Genomic DNA, 20,681 nt, shown 5'->3' with positions numbered 1-20,681 from the left:
CTTACTACCAGATACTGTTCGGAGTGCTTGGGATGCCTCAATGAACCAGACAGACAAAAATCCCCCATCCTCATAGAATTTACATTCTAGTTTTGGGGTAGTGGTGGTACTAGAGCTGTGCTCTTAGCCAATATGTACCACTTCCCAACTTAATGAACTTGTAAAATCTCTCATTTTTGTACATAAAAATGTCAATCTTCACAAAACCCTATGAAGCAGGTATACCATTTACTGAGAAACTAAGGAATAAAACATGAGCTGAATTATAAAAATTTAATTTTGTGAAAATAAATAGGAATGACAAAGATTTCTTTGCTTTCTAAAACAACTACATATTTCAAAATAAAAAGCCTATATCTTTAAAAGAAAATAAGCCAACCTGTTCAAGATCACACAGTTAATAAGTGTGGTTCCAAGAAAAGAACCCAGTTTTATCAGACTCCAAAGTCCAGGAAATTTCTCTACATTATGCCCAAACAAAAATATTTTTCTTCTACTCCCACTGTGCCCTGTGGTTTATTTTATGTAGGATCCTGTCAAATCAATTTGTTTTGGAACTGGACAAACAGGTCAGGCAAAAAAATAATGGGATATAAATATTTTTTCAAGATATAAAGAACTTGTTTAATGTTGAGAATAACAGTATGAGATAGTTTTGCTTTGTTTTATTTTGTATTTTATGGTTTCAACTGAAAGAAAATTGGAAAAAATCTAATACACTTATTAAATATTTCTAAGACTGAAAGATTATTGGTAGCTTCTCTTTATTCTCCCCCTCCTCCCCCAAAAGAAGTTCAACTGAGATTTTCACATTGGGTTTCTATTATGACTTCTATTTCTTGGCGAGGGTGTGGAGAAAAGGGCACACTAGTACACTGCTGGTGGGAATGCAGACTGGTGCAGCCACTATGGAAAACAGTATGGAGTTTCCTCAAAAGATTAAAAATTGACCTGCCATTTGACCCCATGACCCCATTTCTGGGAATATATCCTAAGGAACCCCAAACACCAATCACAAAGAACTTATGCACCCCTATGTTCATAGCAGCGCAATTCACAATAGCTAAGATTTGTTAACAGCCCAAGTGCCCATCCGTAGATGAGTGGGTGAAAAAGCTGTGGCACATTTACACCCTGGAGTACTGTGCAGCTGTGAAGAGGAAGGACCTTTTGGCCTTTGGCACAGCATGGAGCGAACTAGGGAGTATTATGCTAAGTGAAATAGGCCAGTCAGAGAAGGACAAGTACCACATAATTGCACTTATATGTGGAATATAATAAACAAAATAAACTGATGAACAAAGTGGATCCAGAGACATAGAAGCTTGGAACAGACTGAGGGATCTCAGAGGGAAGGTGGGGAGGGGGGTGTGGGTGGAGAGAGATTAATCAGGGAACCTGCATGTTTAGGGGCATGGCCCATGGCTGGGGACATTGGTGTGGGGAGGGCCTGGGGTGGGATGGATGTGGGGTGGAGGGGATCAGTGGGGTTAAAAGGGGGACATCTGTAATGGTCTCAACAATAAAGATAAAGAAACAGTAAAAAATAATAATAATAAATAAAAATAATAATAAACAAATTAAAAGACTTCTATTTCTTTGTTCTGTATACATCTAAGAAAATTTTCGTTTACCGTAAAATGAAAACTCTGTTGAGTGAATGGGCCCACATCTGACAGCCAGTCCCTTAAGGTCCCTGCCATGGGGCTTCAGATTAATTTCCACCTGCATGGCTACTGCTCCCTTTGTGCCTTCGCCTCCCGTATATGTCACACCGCACACAAATGTCCCTCAGCGCCCGGCCCACACCGTCTGCTCAGCGTGCAGTGTCCTCATCTCACCCTCTGGGAGTCTGTACCTACGATGCCAAATGCCACATTCTCCAAGGAGTTTCTCAGCGTTTACATAGACTCTTCTGATATCAGTTTATTCAAACATCTACTCGATCACTCAGCAAATATTTATTGAGCTCACTTTTGTATGTGATATAACTTCAGTGGTTAGGGTTCAGAGAATACCTTGAAGAAGCTGACTGCTCCTGCCTAGTGTTTTACTTATGTACGGACGGGTGTTATTCCCTCATCCGGCCTGAGAAGTACCTGAGGACAAAGATGCATGTGAGTCATCTCTGCAGCCCCCACGGTATGTCAGTCCATTACTTGCACATAGCAGGTGCTCAATAAATAGTGTTTAAATAAATGTATTTTATGAGTAATGAGCAAGAAATAAATGAGTAAATGTTAATATAAAGTTATGATTTAATATAGTGCGATAAAGTTAATAGAGTGTGGTGTTTTGTGCTCCCTTTGTAAAACAGAGATAATAATTGTAAGGTTTTATGAAATTTCTTAATTTATTAAAGAGGAGGAATAAAATATGCAAAGTACCTGAAATATCTTTGGTGTTGAATCAGTGGTAGCTATTATAGCCACGGTAACTGTGCACAAAGGAATGTTCTGGTATAACACTGAGTACTTCTGTTATTAACAGCAAGTAAACAGGATTTTAAGAGAGAGAGGGAGAAGAAAGAGATAAAGATAGGCAACAAAAGTGGTTTCAAAACAATGTGGGAAAAGGTTCAAAAAAACAAAAAGAAACAGAATAATGAAAATAATCTAATTAAATCCTAAATAGGATCTGTATCACCATATATCTCTCCTGCTCCAATAACCAATGATGCAAAGACATTTACCTTGCATAACTGCTTCTAGAATTGCAAGATTTTGCCAGAACCATAAAAGATAGAGTTCAGAAAAGTCCACCTCTTCCCTGTTGGAACATTCCTTTTGTTACTTAGAACAAAGGTTACAATCACTAAGACGTGGCACATAAATCCTAAAAAGGAAATCATAGACAATATAGGAACAGCATATCCGGTAGAGTTTACCTGATTGTAAATAGATTAGAAGAGTGAGAGCAAATTCTAAAATTCTGAAAGGATAGAATTTTAGACACAAATATTACCACATATATAGAAAACTATAAATTAATAAATGCGACACTTTTTTAAATTATGGATAAGCCTTATAAGAAGGGAAATTAATTTTATCAAAAAATTATAGACTTCAATTTAAAAAAGCCCCTCTTCATCTTTATAGGCATAATGCCTTGATTATCCTATAAACATGTGAATATGGGGCCTATGTAATTGAAATGCTGAAATAATTAGGATGAGCTTACATGGAAGCTAGGAGGCTGCGGTCCCACACACAGCGATCACTGTGATAAAACTGTACTCTGCTATAGTGTGGTAATTCACTTCCTTTTATTGAATACGTTGCTCTACTTTTGGAAATATGAAGTACCTGGACAAGCAACGGGCAACCAGAACTCCTGTTCAGAATTAACTCCCACACTATCTATCATTTGAAATTCATTCTTTTGCATTTGAAGGGCCTTTTAGTTCAAGAGTTCCTCATTAAAACACAAAAACGCCACTTGAAGGGGAAAATCCTTATTATTACCAATGCCCTAGCGAAGTTAGTTAATAGGTAGCTAAGAACAAAGCCCTAGGAGAATGGGATAGATACCTGGAAACAAGAAAAAAATGGTGAAGGCTGGGAAAGGGTGAGCTATAAGGCAAAGAAGGAGCAGAGGGGAAAAGGCATAAAGGAGTCCTGGTTGCCTTACCGTTTCTCTGGTTGGGCTTTGGAGCCTACACACGTTTGCAACTATTTTCCTGCACACAGGCATGATCAGCATTAAAAGCACCAATGCTACTCTGGTTATAACTATCCTGAAAGCTAACCTGGGTCAGCATGATAGAGAAGGCTGGCCGGACAAAGCAGAGGAAAGAACAAAACAGTAGAAACCATTTGCTTCTCTGAAGCTTCCTCAGTCTTCCTCAGACTACTGGATCCTTAGAACCCTCCTTCAGAAATACCACTGGATAATAAAAGAAGCTATGAAACAGAACCAAACCCTTTGAGTCCCAGGAAATTCAAGCTCAGTGTTTGGAACTTTCTTTGAAGTTGAGTTTATAATTAGTATCTGTCTATTCCAGGAGGTATTGCCTAAGTGTAGCCAACTTTCATAAGTGAAGCATTTAAAGGATTTCCTATCGTGATTTTGAAGAGCAAAAAATCAATAGGACACTGAGAGTTAGCACAGTAGGACCACTGGTATAGTGAGGAAGGATCGGGTTTTTGGAATCAGACAGACCTTTGTTAGTATTTTGGCTCTTTTTCAAAACTTTGTATCCACTTCTTAACTTATTTTAGCCTCAATTCTCTCCTTTATGTACGAAAAAAATAACAGTTGTTTTGCAACAGTATGAGGGTAGAGATAATGCATGAAAACCCTCAGTATATTATAATGCCTATAATACAACACTTTGTAATTTTTAGCTGTGATTATTAACTAAAATACTAGTATATAGCATAAGGTGTTAAAAATTTCACATTTGGCCTCACCCTGATTCTCAGACTTCTGAATAAAAAAATTTAAAAATGTAAACCCACAGGTCACGATGTTTAGGAGATTCTAATAGCTAAAGCTGATCAAATGCTGCCAAGTGTAGAATTTGTCTTCTAGGGTGTGTCTAAATGTAGAAAAGACCCTTTTGCACTTTATCATTGCAAACACCATCACTCAACAATCTAATGAAAGTTTAAATGTGGCTATTGTAAGGCATACCATGCTGAGGCTCTTCAACATCTTTTGAATCTCACATGTGTCTAGGACATGTTGCCCTTTTGGTACATCTGAGTTTAGGAGCTGAATCACCTAAATGGATAATGCACAGTGTTATCATCCAAAATGTGCTTGGTCCCTATGACCAGTAATCCAAGGTAAACTGTTTTCTACCTCTAATACAGGAAGGCATCAGGGTATATTATTTACATGTCTAAACACAGTTATAATTTTTATAGTTACATTTTACTATATGTTTTAATCTGAAACTTTGCCTCAGAAAAGCTTAGGCATTATTACCACGTACACACTTTTCTCTCTAGCCCTTTCCAGGAATATATGTTTAAAACCAAATTAAGCCTATAGAAATACTCACAAATGTGACCATAATTTCCAGATACAGGTGAGACTTATGAACAGACTAAGAAGTAAGATTGGCTTAAGAGGTTGGCAAATGATCAGTATCCCAACTGGAAAACATAAACTTGAAATACAGTCTACTTTCTGCTCTCCTTAGTTCCATGTAAATATGACAAAAGGTGGTGTAACAAAATTAAAAATATGTCCACCACTCATTTTTGGCATTGTAGTTTGTACTGAATTTATATAGTAGGTAGTCCTACTAATTAGCCACATTTAGCATGGATTTTAACACCAAGATCTACAGCAGGGGTGGGAAGCCTTTTTTCTGCCAAGGGCCATTTGGATATTTATAACACCATTCTCAGGCCATACAAAATTGTCAGCTTAAAAATTAGCTACAAAAAATGCTCCTAGATTTATTGAATGAATTTTGAGTCCCGCCTGTGGTTGCCTTGACGGGGCCAGACCAAATGATTTCACAGCCCACAGGCCAGACGTTCCCCACCCCTGATTTACAGCATAAAAAATAAGCGGTGTGTCACTAGGAAATGAAGAAAAAAAATCATACCCACACAGAAATAAAAGAAAGAAAATGGATAGAAAAAAAATTACGACTTTTTCAAAATGAGGTGCCTCCTATGGCACATTCACAGTCTTATTTCATACACTGTTTTTCCATTTTACAATGTAAATAAAATTTAGACTGTTTCAATGGATCACCATATTATATTCTCATAATAGATGAAATCACAGAGGGTTACTGTCAAAAAATTCTAATTTGCAAGACAAAAATGTTGGTGTAGAACCCAACCCAGTGTAGAACTCAGTCTATATTCTTCCATTCTTTTCCGGCATTACCAACATTTACATCATATATTTGGACTTACATTTCGGAACACCCAAGCTTCTGCAGACACATCTCAATGGATTCTCACTTTTAAACCCCCCCAAAACAAAACATTTCTGATGCTTCAGGGACTGCCAATGGACCACCTAGGTAGACCTCATTAGACTTCCTAGGATTGATTTGAAGAGAAGATATCTAAATCTTCTCTTTCTGGATCCTAAAAAGATTAGACATATAATAAAATATGAGATAAATAATGTAAAGTGCCCATTAGAGAGCCTGACAAATTGCAAATTTCAATAATTGGTAGCTCCCACTGCCTCTGTTGCTAGACAAGAATAACTGAGAAGTTGTCAAGCTTAAGCTTCACCTTGTCCTTGGGCTGCCTCTGGGTCCCTGTAGTAAGTTAGCACCGAAGGCACTTCCTACTTTCCGTCCTCATTTCACATATGGGACATGTAATTTTATTTAATTACTGTCTTATAAGAGATAAATGGCTATTGTGAAGATTTTAAATGCTACATAACCTTCTGAAATTGTCATCATCCTCCATTTCTAGAGTAGCCCAAATCTGACTCGCATGCTCTGACTCCTTACTAATGCCCTTCCTAAGGAACTGGTATGAGGAAAGAGTGTAGATGGGGAATACGAAAGATAGAGTCCCTCAGACAAGCTGATAAATGTATTAACATTAGGAAGGTTGAAGCATGAGGAAACAATGCTCTTATCCTCGCTTGCCTGGGAACATAAACTTGTGTCCCTTCCAGTCTTGGGTCAGTGCTTGGGTATATATCAGTTCATGTGTGTCAGTACCTAGACATACACCAGACCTCCAGAGAACCCTCTGATTACCCCCTGAAGGACTCACATATCCAGATCGCATGATATCCATCTAACATCCATTGTACAGAACACCAGGCATGAACAGACCTCCTGCCGTCCATCTTCCAGACCACCTGCAATCCATCATCCAGACCCCCTGGCATCTGACTGATAACTGGCCTGGACTAATCCTAAGCCTAAGAATGTGGCACTTATGTTCTCAATGATGTACTTTTCATAATTTTTCTTTCTTCTTTGGAACACTTTCAAAAGTTTTTGCCTAGCTGTGTTTCCATCTTGCCAACCATAAGACCTTTGATTAAATATTTATCATTTATTTCTAGCCAAACCCTGCAAAACTCTTATTTAGTTTTTTCAACAGAGGGCATGCCTCTAAAAGCTAAATCTATTCCCATGATTCGAAAGATGTCTCCAGGTTAAATGGCAAAATATTTATGTTTAGAAAATATTTAAGTAAAAAAAAACCCACCAACATTATGCTGAAACCAAGGGAGGGTATACAGGAAGGCAAATTTATAATCTTGGTGTCTTTCTGCGCGGAAGGCCAATGCTTAGTGAAAGGGATGTGTAATTGAAAAAAGACATTAAAGTTGAAATAATCCAACCTTATGCTCACAAGCAATATTTACATTAGAAATGGATTTCAGGTTCAAGTGCCTTAAACAAATAGGAGTTATGTTGTGGCATCAGGAAATAGCCTTACTGTTTTCCCTCCACTGCCTATCAGATTCATTTTATGAGGCCGCTTCCTCTCCTGACACTAAATGGAATCTCAAACAGGCCTCACTTCTTTCTGTGGACTTTCAAAAGAAAAAAAGAAAAAAAAAAGCCTTCTGATCATGTTTAGTCCCACAAAAAGTTCAGTTCAGGATTAATATATGTAATTCACTTTGAACTTCATTTACATTAAAACTGCTTTCCTCCCACTACAACATATCCAAAGCCTACCTTTGGGAGAGTACAGCTTTTTTCCCTCAATTTTCTTTCCTAGTTTCTCCCAACCTCTCCCCACCCCCACAGCCCCGTCTCCTCCCCCACAGCTGAACAGGCTGTTTCTGTCTCCTCCAGACCTGGAACCTGTAAGGGAGAAGTTTGCAAGCGGAATATGTCATCCTTGCCTTCTCTGGCAAGAACAGGTATTTAAAACTGACTCTCATGGCCACTTTTGTGGGTCTTTGGAGATCCCATCCTTCAGTCACGATCTGTCACCTGCAGTGTCCTTGGCAGGGTAAATGCACCATGCACCTCATCTGACTAGTCACACACAATTTCTTTAAATTTAGATAGGCGGCATACATAGTTAGCCTCTCTCACCTGAGGTCTCAACCCTGCTCCATTAATCCAGTCTACGACTAAGACAACCCCAAACTAACTCTGGTTGGCCCGCCATTGAGTGGGGTGCCAGTACTTCTAAAATAGAGCCCTCTCGCTCTGGCCACTGTGGCTCAGTTGGTTGGTTAGGTGTTGTCCCAGCTACCAAAAGGTTGCCAGTTTGATTCCTGGTCAGGGCACATGCCGGGTTGCAGGCTCGATCCCTGGCAGATGGACCCACCCATAGCCTTTTACCTTTCAGACTTCTTAAGGAGTCACGATACCAGTCCCCCGTGTCCTCCAAACTGCAGAGGACAAATATAATGCACTCTGAGCAAATTTAAAGTCATGTTCACTAGGCTTGAGGTCAGGAAAAAGAACACCTCATCCTGCTCTGAAATTGAAAAAGATTGCAGGTACCTGCCCAACTGCCATAAGAGATACTAACCCTCTGTAACAGTTATCTGCTTCAAACAGCAAGTCATGAGCAAAAAAATAGACAAGACACTGGTACAAAACTGAGCCCATAGCTAGACCCACTATAAATGAAAGCGTAACATATGGTAAATACTTCAATAATAGTTCAACAGAAAAGTATAGCTTACTTTAAAAATGATCTTGATATCATAATTAGATTTCCATCTAGACAGATAATAGAGTGATAGTCCTGCCTAATATCATGTTCAAAAATAAAAAGGGCAATGGATTAAACATTTTAATGTAGAAAATGAAAATATTTGGGGGGGGGGAATTAAGCAAATGTTAGGGTCAGAAAAAAACTTGAGAAACACAAACAATAAAACCAAAAAATTATAATGGAAGAAAATTACAGTCAACTTCATAATACAAATTACACAAAAGCAAAAAACAACAAGCAAAAATCCCATAAATAAGGTTAAAAGAAGACATGGAGAAATAGTTTGAAATGTATATGAGGCAGGGGCTTATGTCTCTAATGTAAATAAAGAACACCTACACATTAATTTTTTTAAAAAGTAGGCATAAACTAGGATTCATAAAAGAGGAAATGCAAATGGACAATAAGATTTATAAAAAGCCTTTTATAAAAGGTGCTAATTCTCACTAAGAGCCAAGGATATGCAATTCAAAACAACACAATACCCTCATTTTTCCATATAATAAATTAACAAAATTTTAAAAAATTTATAACATCCAATGTAATAAAGAAGCAGAGTGGTTGTGAATTGTAGTAGTTTTTCTTTGTAATTTCACTTTTGGTAATCCATTCTATAGAAATGGACACATTTCTTTCAAAGAATAAAGACCAAGAATGATTTAAATACATGTGCTGACCTAAAGGAATGTCCATCACACACAGTTACATAAATACAGCAACAAGGCAAATCATGTATATAATGATGACCCCATTCATGTAAATAAAAATAGGGGGAGAAGCATATGTTTATAAAAAGGTATAATTACATATGTTTTATATATTCTTTATATGAGCATAGAAAAAATATAAAAAGACAAGTGCCAAACTGACTTTTTCTTTTTTATAATTTGTGTTATTTGGTCTTTAAAAAAATAATGTTCTCATTTTTGAATTTTAAAAGACAACTCCGATGGGGTGTATGATGTGCTAGGATTTCAGGGGAGGAAGAGTTGTGGAGAACATAGCATCTGATCAGAAACTTGAAGGTTGGAGTTGGAGGAACTGGATAAACAGAGAGGTTTTCAGGCCATGGACAAAGTAGCAGGAAAACAGCATTATCCGGAATCATTTAAACTCACTTCCAATTCTCCAAACCACTTGTCACTACATATTTGAAAAAAATCAAAGTATATACCCATATGTTTGTTTGTGAAAAACTAATATTATTACTCTTACATGATCCTGCATTAAATAAAATTGTTGTTACTATCAGGAAATTATAGACAAAGCAATTAGAAAACCTGAAGAGTCTTATGGTAAATGAGTTTCAAATCTACCTTACATTTTTTTCCAAGCAAAAGTGACTTGAATTGCAACCCATAGTAAGTCAAATAAATGAATTTCTTTTACCTTAGTATTCACCATCATCTTCATTTACCGCTGATTCAATACTGTAGGGTCATCAGATTTTTTTAAAATTACATATTGAGAAACCAATATGAATAAAGCTCTGCACACATGTAAGCTGGAGTGTCTTGTTCTGAATCAGAGCTCCAAATAAAGAGATCTTTGTTTATATAAGTTTTAATCCCTTGATAAAGTTTCTTTGGCTCCGAGGATTGCATAAATCAGGTTATAGAAAAGATTAGTCTCTTGGAGCCAGAGGCTCCTCCTTGCTGGTTTAGTTTAGTGGTTGTTTTTTTTTTCTTTTTTAACAGTTAACCCTTACGTGGCCATGGCTTATACTATCACATCACGTCAAAAGGCTACAAAAAAACTCAGTTAATGAGTTAATGTTATTAACTTGCTGAGCCTCAGTTTTCTCAATGTTTTTTCTTTTGTAATTAAGAAGAAAAATCAAAGACTTGCTGATTTATTAATTTAGTAAACTAAGATGCTTAAAAATTGAACCTAAATTAAGCTTTCTGTGTAGCTGGATAACCTAAGAAAAGATGAAACCAAATAGAAATAGACTTGGGAGCATAGGGTTGCTGTAGACGGGAAACATCATTTTTATAGGGTGGCACCAATATTTGGGGGGGAAGCACCAACATTGTTGTACAGTAGGCTGACGTGAGAAAACCATTATTTACCAATTATTCTACCAGTAACTTGCTGGCTGGATTGGATGAGTGAAAAATTAGAGGCCTTGTCTGGTGCTGAGGTGGTCGTATCCAGGTGGAATTTAGGATGGACTGCAAAGGATGGCCTAGATTGACATTTTAAAGGAGAAAACCTGATAGGAATGGTATGGAAGCTTAAAAGCTTCAGCTTTTAAGAACCCAGATCCAGCTCTGACTAGCTGTGATCGTGGACAAGTTCATTAACATCAGTTTTTCAATCTAAGCTGTACGATAATTACAGCACTTACCTCAAGGAATTGCTGACATTATTGTCCTTTCATTCAACAAATATTTGCTAAGTGCCTATTTCATGCAAAGTACTATTCTAGGTGCAAGGGGTACATTAAGAAGCAAAACAGTCTAGATCTCAACCTCCTAGATTTTGTTTGTTCTGACTGAAGGAAGGGGGAAAAAACACAAGTCAGCGTAACAGTATTAAGAGGGAATCTTCTCCCTTTCCTAGGCCTGTTTAGTAAATACATTTAGAAAGCTGTAAGGGGTGTGTGTGTGTGTGTGTGTGTGTGTCTATTTAATAACCAAATCAGTCAGAACATTTTTTTTTACAATGTATTCTATCTATCCAAGATAATATTTAGTAATTCTCAGATATTATTTGTACTGCTCTTCAGCCTCTACGGGTGAGACTTCTTTCATTGTTTTCAACTGTTTAATTTGGGGGAAGGATGGACACAACAATGTCCATCCCGCTGCCCTGTGGACCAAATCTGGGGACTGCTTCAAAAGTGGGCAGGAGGTGGACCTGGAGACGGATAAGGCTGGCGTGCTTGGGGGAGGCTGCGGCTCAGGGTGCGGGCGGAAGGGGACACAGCGATGCGGGGGCGCCGAGCAGAGGCCGGGCCAGGTCACATACTGTGCTGCACGCACGGGAGGAGTGAGGCTTGTGTTCTATCAGGAACGGGAAGCCCTTAAAAGATGTGAGCACGGAAATGACTTGATGAAGTTTGTGTTTCTAAAAATTCAATTTGGCTGCTGTGTAGAGAAAAGGCTGGGCACAAGAAGCAAGAGTGGAGCCAGGCGCTGCAAGCAAGAGCCCAGGCACGAGATCGGCGGCTTGGATGAAGGTGTGGGCACCAGCAGAGGAGAGATCTGCACACGTTTAGAAGATGTTTGGGAAACAGACTGAAGAACGTACTGATGGAGGTTTTCTAGGAGCTTTTTCACAAGGGAAATATTTAGAAAACTCTGTGGCAACTCCCTAGACAAGGGCTCTCAGTGTCTATGGCGCCCAAATATTTTCTCTAGTACCTTCTCTTCTGCTAAGCTTTTACACAAAATAATTTTCTCCATTTTGATGTGCCTGCACAACATATATAAAATTAACTCTTACTGTACAGCAAAAGGACTTAATAACTATAGGGAAAGTAGTTTTTAAAATACTGATAATTTCCCCCTGTAAAAGACAACACACTCTTTTTGTTTGTCTCTATCAGTGACCTTTTTAAATTCAGAAACAAGCCTGGCTGGCGTGGCTCAGTGGTTGAGTGTTGACCTATGAACCAGGATGTCATGGTTCGATTCCCGGTCAGGGAACATGCCTGGGTTGTGGGCTGGATCCCTGGTAGGGGGCGTGCAGGAGGCAGCCGATCAATGACTATCATCATTGATGTTTCTCTCTCTCTTTCCCTTCCCCTTCCTCCCTCTGAAATCAATAAAAACATGAGGGGGGGAAAAAGAATCTGTAAAAAAAAATTCAGAAACAATGCCTCTTGTTTGAATAAATATCTACCCAAGGTCATCATCCCTCCCTCCACAGCACTGAAACACAAAGTCCTTTGAACTGTTCCCCTGGCTCTGTTTCCAATGTGTAAAGTGATTCCTTAACTTTCAGTACATCCTCCCACATGCAGTGTTGTACCCAAAGACCTGAGCATATGCTCCTCCACACGCAGCTGGTGAGTCCACCTGAGACCCTAAATTGTTCACTAAAGAAGCAGCCCAGTCCCTTCTCTGCAGACAGAAATCCAGTGTGGTCCATACTGTTTCCTTTCCCTCAAATCCTCATTCCAAACTGGCAGCTCTGGAGAGAGTGTCATTTGATACTAATTCCACTGTCAAGATTCTATAGTCCGGACCATAGACTTCTGTTTCTTCTCACGTTAGAAGATCCGTGGCTACTTTGCGAGGATGACATTAACCCTAAGGTCTGGCCTAAATACCATCTCACCCTGCTGGCAAGCATGCTATATTGATATCCCCCCACTATCACTGGGGGGACAGTATAGAACTGGCTTCAACAAACTATGTTTTGGGGCCAAATCTGGCCTGTCACCGATTTTCATAATTAAAGTTTAATCAGAACACAGCCATCATCACTTATTTAAATTTTACCCGCAGCTGCTTTCACAACTACAATGGCAGGTTTGAATAGCGACAGCATCTTATATCTTGCAGAGCCTAAAATATTTACTATTTAGCCCTTTACAGAAAAAGCCACCGCTGGCTCCTGATGAAGAGGAAGTGCCAGTTTATGGTAGTGTAAGTTCTGGTAAAAATCGGGACTTATAGCTAAACAGATACCAATGTAAAGCACTGCAATGAATTCATGTGTGACTGGTGGCCCACTGCCATCCTCGCCCTTGAAAATAACCTTGGAGACCATGGTTCTAGTTCTCAGCTGTACCGTACAGAAGCCTCCTTCAGGGGCTGCATGTCCTGCTTCATCACAGCGCACTGAACGTCAAACGCGCGGTGCGTGCTCTCTCCACCCCACCGCACAAGTTCCCTCCTCCCCGTGAGCACTAATTAGTCAAGCACGGTCCCTCATAAGTTTTTTTTTTCTATTTTTAAATGTGGAAAGTAAGGCTTTTAGTCTATCCCTCATTTGGGAAGAAAAAATTATTTTATAGAACTCAGAAACACAGAATTTGCTCTGTCATACTCCTTGGTACACATATTGTCACAACGTGTTCTCATCATTGTCCATTCCCAGCATGTTTTTATTTATAAAACCTAGAAACCTGTCAATAAACTACTTGTCTAACCACATGGTTTCCCCCACTAAGCCACCTCCTGTCTCACCTAGTCCATAGAGAATTGTGACTCTTTTGTTCATTCCCTTGCTTTCACTGTTATATAGTTTTGCAATTCTGCAGAGAGAGAGAGAGAGAAAGACAGAGAGAGACAGAGACAAAGAGAGAGACAGAGACAGAGAGGAAGGAGAATGCATGTATGTGCTTGTTTTAACTTTACACAGAGAGTTTCAGGCTGTATGTAATTTGAGGGTATTCGATCTTTCCACTTTTTGCTATAATTCATTCATTTTGTTACATACTATATCATTGTGGTTAATTTGTTTTTATTGCTGCATAAAACTCCATTGGATGAATGTACTGCACTTGTCATCTACTTTCCCTTTGATGAGCATGTGGGTTTGTGAGCACCAAGCTCCCAAAACCCTTGTAATCTCCAAAGTGACAGAGCATTAGGAGCATCTTTTGTTCTATTGAGGTGACTCTGGGTGGGTTCCTGGACCGCTTCTGATGGGGGCTGAAAGATAAGACTGTGACTGGAAGCTTGGACTTCTCAGCCCTACACCCCATCCTCCAGAGTGGAGAGAGGAAGAGAAATGGTGTTAAAAATGGATCATGCTTATGTGAGAAAGCTTCCATAAAATCTTTGGAATATGGGGTTCAGAGAACTTCCAGGTTGGTGAACACATCCACACTGGGAGGGTGACACCCCAACTCCGCAGGAAGAGACGCTCTTGCACTCAGGACCCTCCCAGACCTCACACTAGGCATCTCTTCACCCGTATCCATTAATAACTGGTAAATGTAAGTGTTTGCCTGAGTTCCGTGAGCTGCCCTAGCAAATTAATTGAACCCAAGTGGGGGGCAGGGTATTAAAACCTCTGACCTTGGCATCTGAAATGGAGGGGCAGTTTGGTAGGGCTGAGTCCTTAACCTGTGAGATTTGATGCTATCCCTGGGTTGACAGTGTCAGAATTAAGTTGAATTGTAGGATACTCAGCTGGTGTTGCAGGGAAATGCTTAGTGTGAGAAAAAGACAAATTAAGCATCTGGTGTCAGAGGTATTGTAAGTGTGGTAGTACTGTGAAAGGAAAGGAGGCGCCCAGAAAGAAAGACACAGGAGGGAACAACCGGGTGATTTTTCTAGTCTGGGAGACTAGTATTTCTAGTGGCTTTTCTTTTATATTTCTCTCCCTCTTTTTTTTTTTCTTTTACTTCCTTCTGAGGTTATTTGTTCAACCTCCACTTCTCTTTCAAGCTTTATCCAATGCACTGAATTCATTATGCTCGTTATTTTTCATACATAACATTCCTTCCTTGTTCCGTTTGTGGTTTATTGCTCTTATTTCACCTTAATAATCATCTTTTTTATTATGTTCATTATAAAATTTTTAATTTTTGTCGCATCTGTTCTAATATTCTCCTTCTTTTGTATCTATCACCTAATCTGCTGTTTTCTTTTCAATGACTGTGCTCTCAGATGTCTTGTAATTTGAGCCTGAGAGCTCACTTTACCCAGAGATATTACCTAATCTGTCAGGCAATGCTAGGTAAGAAGGGCAGACCTCATTTTCTATCAGCCACAGTTAAACCAGAGGAGGGAAATGATGTACTTCTGGTTGTAGGATCCCAGACACACACAAAAAAAACACAATAAATCATCTTTCCCTCCAAAATAACTCTTCAGGTCAGGTTTCTATCATTTGTTCCCCAGGTAGAAACAGCATTAGGAGTAGATGTTCTTTATATTGTCATTTCCTAAACCTCAGAATAGAGTCAGCCTCCTGGGTGTGTGATCTGTGCAGTCACATGGGGCCTCATGCTCCATGGGCCCCATGCTTGGTTTAATGGTCTGCTGTTCCTCCTGAAATTTGAACAAAGAGCCCCAAATTTTCCTTTTGCACTGGACATACTCATCACAAGTGAGGGAGTAAAACAAAGAAAAGAATAAGTCATTGGATTTAGGAAACAAGTAATCCAACTTAAATGAAAGAAATTTCTGTGATGACGATGAAGAGAAATTCCTGTGCAGTGAGAATAAGGAGCAACAATTTTACTAGATCAGAATGATGAACGGCTTTAGGAGGAAGATTTCCAAGGAAAAAACAAAAACAACACATTACTAATGTATTTTGAAGTTATTGAGCTAGAAGTTTCAGTGTTTGAATTAATGATTTAGAATATTAAGTATTTAAACTTACTGACCTAGAATGTAAGCTTCATGAGGGCAGTAAGTAGCACATAGTAGGTACTCAGCATGTACAAAATTTACAGACCAAAATCTAGCAGCGAATCTGATATAATATTAGCATTCAGTCATTCAATGCTGCTTTTGTCCAGAAGGCATTTTTTTAAATCTAGCGTAAATAATTGCAAAACTGATCTGTTTTGGTGGAACATGGCGGTAAAAGCCTGACTGGAATGAATTTAAGAGAAACTGAGAAAAGAAATACTTCTGCAAAGGGATTACTAACTGACTAGTGTGGCCTTATGTCCAGTTTTGCTCAGGTCAGTTCTGACTTATGCCCTTTGGTTTAGCCATACCCACTTCTGGTTTTAGAGAAGTCAAGATTGGATGGTAACTTATATAATCAACCTACCAATGACCTCTTCATCACTGAATCTAATGGATAGTTCTCAGACATCTCTTATCACTGGCATTTGACAAAGTGTATGACCCCTTTTTCCTGGAAATTCTCTCTTCACTGGGCTTCCAGGACACCACATTATTTTGGTTTTCCTTTTATCTTACTGGTAACTTATTTCAGTCTCCTCTAGGGGACCCTCATCTTCTGCACAATCTTCTAACACTGGAATACCCCATGGTTCAGTCTTTGGTCTTCTCTACTCCATCTATATGTAACTTCCTCGGTGATCTCATCTAGTCCAATGATCTTCTAAATATTCCCTACAGGCTGACCGTTCCCAGACAGATATATCCAGCCCAGACATTACTACCAAACTTCAAATATATGCCAACTCAGCACTCTACTGGATCTTTAATGGACATATACAAAAAGAAACTCATCTTCCCTTTGCCCCCTCTCCCCACCAAAAAGAAAAAATTCCCTATTCCACTTGCAGGGTTCCTCATCTCAGTGGATGGCATAGCATCCTATCATCCTTCTGGCTACTAACCTGAAAACTTTGGAGCAACTGCTTCTTCCTCTCATCCAGCATTTACCCCCAGCATTCAATGCTGATTTTGCCCAGAGGTCATTATTCTGACCTAGGATAAACAACTGCAAAATGGACAAATTTCTGTGGATTACAGAGGAAAAGCCTGACTGGACTGGGTTTAAGAGAAAAGGAGAGACGAAATTATTCTGCAGAGGTAAAAAATATTCCCTACAAGATCACCAATGGTTACAACCTTACAAATTGTCCAGTTTTGTCCAGGACAATTCTGGTTTGTGTCTCTTGTCTTGGTGTAATACTTAATCGTATCCCTCTTCAGCTTTAGAAATGTCTAACAAAGCCCGGCCGGGCGTGGCTCAGCAGTTGAGCGTCGACCTAGGATCCAGGCGATCGGGGTTCGATTCCCGGTCAGGGCACATGCCTGGGTTGCGGGCTTGATCAATGACTCTCTCATCATTTATGTTTCTATCTCTCTCTCCCTTCCTCTCTCTGAAATCAATAAAGATATATTTTTAAAAAAATAAAATAAATAAAAATAAATTAATTAATTAAAAAAAAAAAAGAAATGTCTACCATGGATGATTAAATTTATGTGGTCAACTGCCCCAAATCCTGTTGATTCTTTCTCAAAATAGAGCCCGAATCCAAATACTCTTTACTGATGCAAGCCACCATCTCGCCTCATCTGCTGTGCTTCGTCTCTCTGCTTTTGACCTTGCCTTCAGAGCATGTCAGTCTTATGTTCAAAGCTCTATAATGACTCTGCACTTCACTAAATAAATGTCAACGTTTCTACACATCTGCAAAGCTCTAGCCTGTCCGCCCCTTCCATGATCCTCTCTCATCTCATCTCCCACTTCTCTCCTCTTCAGGTACTCTGTTCCAGCCAGACTGGCCTCTTTGCAATGCCTTGTTCATGCCTGACACATCCCCATTTTAGGACCTTTCCTCTTATTACCCACCACGTGCCCCTCCCTCATGGCCTAGAATGCTCTTCTCCCAGATATTCACATGACTATCTCACCTCCTCCGTGTCTTACCTCAGATATCATCTTGTCAATGAGACCTATCTGTTGGCCTTAATTAAAATTGTAAACAGCACACTCCCATACATACTATTGATCCTACTTTTCTTGTTTTGTTTTCCATACACTTAGCCCTTTGTAACACACAACCTGACTCATTATTTATTTTTATTTTATTGTCTATCTTTATTTTCTGTCTACCTTGTAGGCAGAAATGTTTGTTTGTTTTATTTACTGATATATCCCGAGTACCTGAAACAATGTCTGGCACATAGCAGGTGCTCAGTAAATGTTTGTTATATGAATAAATGAGTGAAAATGTTAACAATTTAAAGTCTTTCAAATGACATTAGAATGGTCATACTGATTTGTATTTGCATAACCTAAATGCCCCTTTCTTAATTCATTTATTATATTGTTCAGTGCAAAAGGAAAACATGCTTACCGAGCATGGTTGGCTAATCTTAATACAAGCTTTTATGAAACTGTAGGAATATATTCAGACTTAGAAATTTACCACATTAAATCATTAAATAGAATCCATGATGATTGGGAGGAAAACAAAGCTATTGCTTTGGAAACAGTTATATTTATACAACTATTTGATATCTCAATCAGATCTAAATATAAATACAGACATGCAAATATAGATCTAGATGTAAATATACATATAGATACACACAGGAATCACATTAGTCTGAACAGTGGCCTACTTCCTGCTCACTGCTAAGCACCCTCAACACAGAAAGGGTAGCAAATTCAAATCTATGTTTGATAAAATTTGTCATGTCCTCTCACAAAGTAAATCTACAAAAGGGTTAATTTGGGTTGGATTTGCAGAAGCGATTAAGTTGAATTTAACACCAGTGTGGTCAGAAATGGTGTTAGGAAATCACACTGTCAGCAAGGTCTCTAATTGTAGATCACATCATGCCTACAGCAAAGTGTTGCAGATAAATCACAGCAAGAAATGCCAAAATAAATCACTGAACTCCTTTGAACTAAAAGCAATTGATTTGACTTTGCAAATGATACAGAATGTTGCCTTCAGTTTTGTACTCTGTCAAATAGCACACTGAAGGGAAATAATTACGAGCAATAGGAATAAATATGGCTTAAAGATATGATATGATGGGGTAAATAAATTGTTTCTTCCTTATGTAATTAAATAAAGAAGGGCAAGGTTAGGATTCTATTTGGCAATATGCACAGAAAACTAATAGTGGCTTAAACATATAGAGATTAATTTGTCTAGGTAACAAGATGTCTAGAGGTAGGAAATCCAGAATCTAAAAAGCGGCTCATTTAAGGCTTTAGAAAAAAAATGTTGCATCTTCTCCCCTCCCCATCATTAACAAGTATATCTTTATCTTCATACCTGTGGTCTTATGATGTCAAGGTGGCTGCTCTGCCCCTAATCTCACATCCACATTCCAGACAGAAAGGAAGAAAAGGAGGAACCAGTAGTACCTGTATCAGTAGAACAAAGGCTTTCTGCCAATCCTTGGCTGACTTCCACTTATGAGCCAGAACTGTGTCACATGGCCACCTCAGCTACCAAAGTGTCTGGACAAAAAACATATTTTTAGGTAGCACATTTGTCAATTCAAACAAAATTAAGATTCTGTTAGGAGGGAAGAATGCATATTTGATGGGCAACTAGGTGCTGATGTGCTGATAAAGGCAGTATGGAAAGGGAAGAGAACTTCACAGAGTAGCGATTTTCAATCTTTTCCACCTCATGGCACAGGTAAACTAATTACTAAAATCCTGCAGCACACCAAAAAATATATTTTCTTTTTTGCCGAACTGACAAAAAATATAGGTATAATTTTGATTCATTCACACTGGACAGCTATTGTGTTGGCTGTCGTCATTTTTTAATTTCACAATCTAAGGGAAAAGAGGTCAGTGCCCCTGACTCAATAGTCAGGTATTGCATGTTTTAAAAGTTGCTGTCATAGAGAATAGAGCTTTCAGAAACAAGTGCATGTAGGGGCAGGAGAAAGAAAATGGGTCATCACAGGAAAGAGAGAAACAAAGAGCTAGAGATGTAAAAGTAGGAATATTGTTACGAGTTATTCATGCTTTGCAATATTATTAGGTTTGTAAAATGTTTTGACACATTTCTAAATTACCTTTTCAAGTGAGAAAGGTAAATCACACTATGATTCCATAAGTCATAGAAATCTTATCACTGACATTAACATACCTTTTCAACGAGAGCATGATACATGCAGAAGAGAGTGTGTGGGTTCCCAGGGCAGATGGCTCGGGCAAAAGAAGGGAGAGAATCCACGGGTGTCTAGTTCTCTACAAACACCAGATGCTTTAAATGTTCTGTAACTGATAACGCTTTCGATTTCTTCAAAGATGTCAAAAATTAATCATAGCACAGCCAGCTGATGTGCTTCTTTAAACAAATGTTTCATCTTTCTCAGGAAAAAGTTTCTCCCTGTGAATGCAATTTCACAGTCACAATCACTAACAACATTTTTTGGTGTTATACAAAAATGTTTTTTTAAACAGCTGTTCTTCAAAATGTGATCCATACAATATATGGCCTGACCTGAACCAAACCAGAAATTGGTTAAATTACCATCTCCCAAGACTAATGATAAAATGAGGTTTTCTTTTCACTTTTAGCTTAATGTATCTGGGCAAGCATGCTCAATGTGTATCACTGTTGTTACTATCAATAAATTGAGTAAAGATCATTTTGATGGCTAAAATTCTAAAGTCTCATGTAAACCTAAAAATATTTTCAACACTAGAAAGGAGAAATTTAGTCCA

The 20,681-nt window shown here is 38.7% G+C and overlaps 1 protein-coding gene across 1 annotated transcript in view; it reads right to left on the bottom strand.

Moving 5' to 3' along the window:
• Positions 1-20,299, bottom strand: part of SLCO1A2 (solute carrier organic anion transporter family member 1A2) — a 77,850-nt gene extending 57,551 nt beyond the window's left edge. Inside the window, exons 1-2 of the mRNA XM_016197409.2 lie at positions 20,101-20,299; positions 19,359-19,454 (exon numbers count right to left, since the gene is read on the bottom strand). The gene's annotated coding sequence lies outside the window, so the exon portion shown is untranslated. The remainder of the gene's footprint in view (positions 1-19,358; positions 19,455-20,100) is intronic.
• Between the last annotated feature and the right edge of the window lie 382 nt (positions 20,300-20,681).

Source organism: Miniopterus natalensis, chromosome 2 (genome assembly GCF_054644295.1).
Source record: "Miniopterus natalensis isolate mMinNat1 chromosome 2, mMinNat1.hap1, whole genome shotgun sequence".
NCBI classification, from domain to species: Eukaryota; Metazoa; Chordata; class Mammalia; order Chiroptera; family Miniopteridae; genus Miniopterus; species Miniopterus natalensis.
Note: the sequence above shows the minus strand (reverse complement) of the source record. Positions and strands in the feature narration are given on the sequence as shown.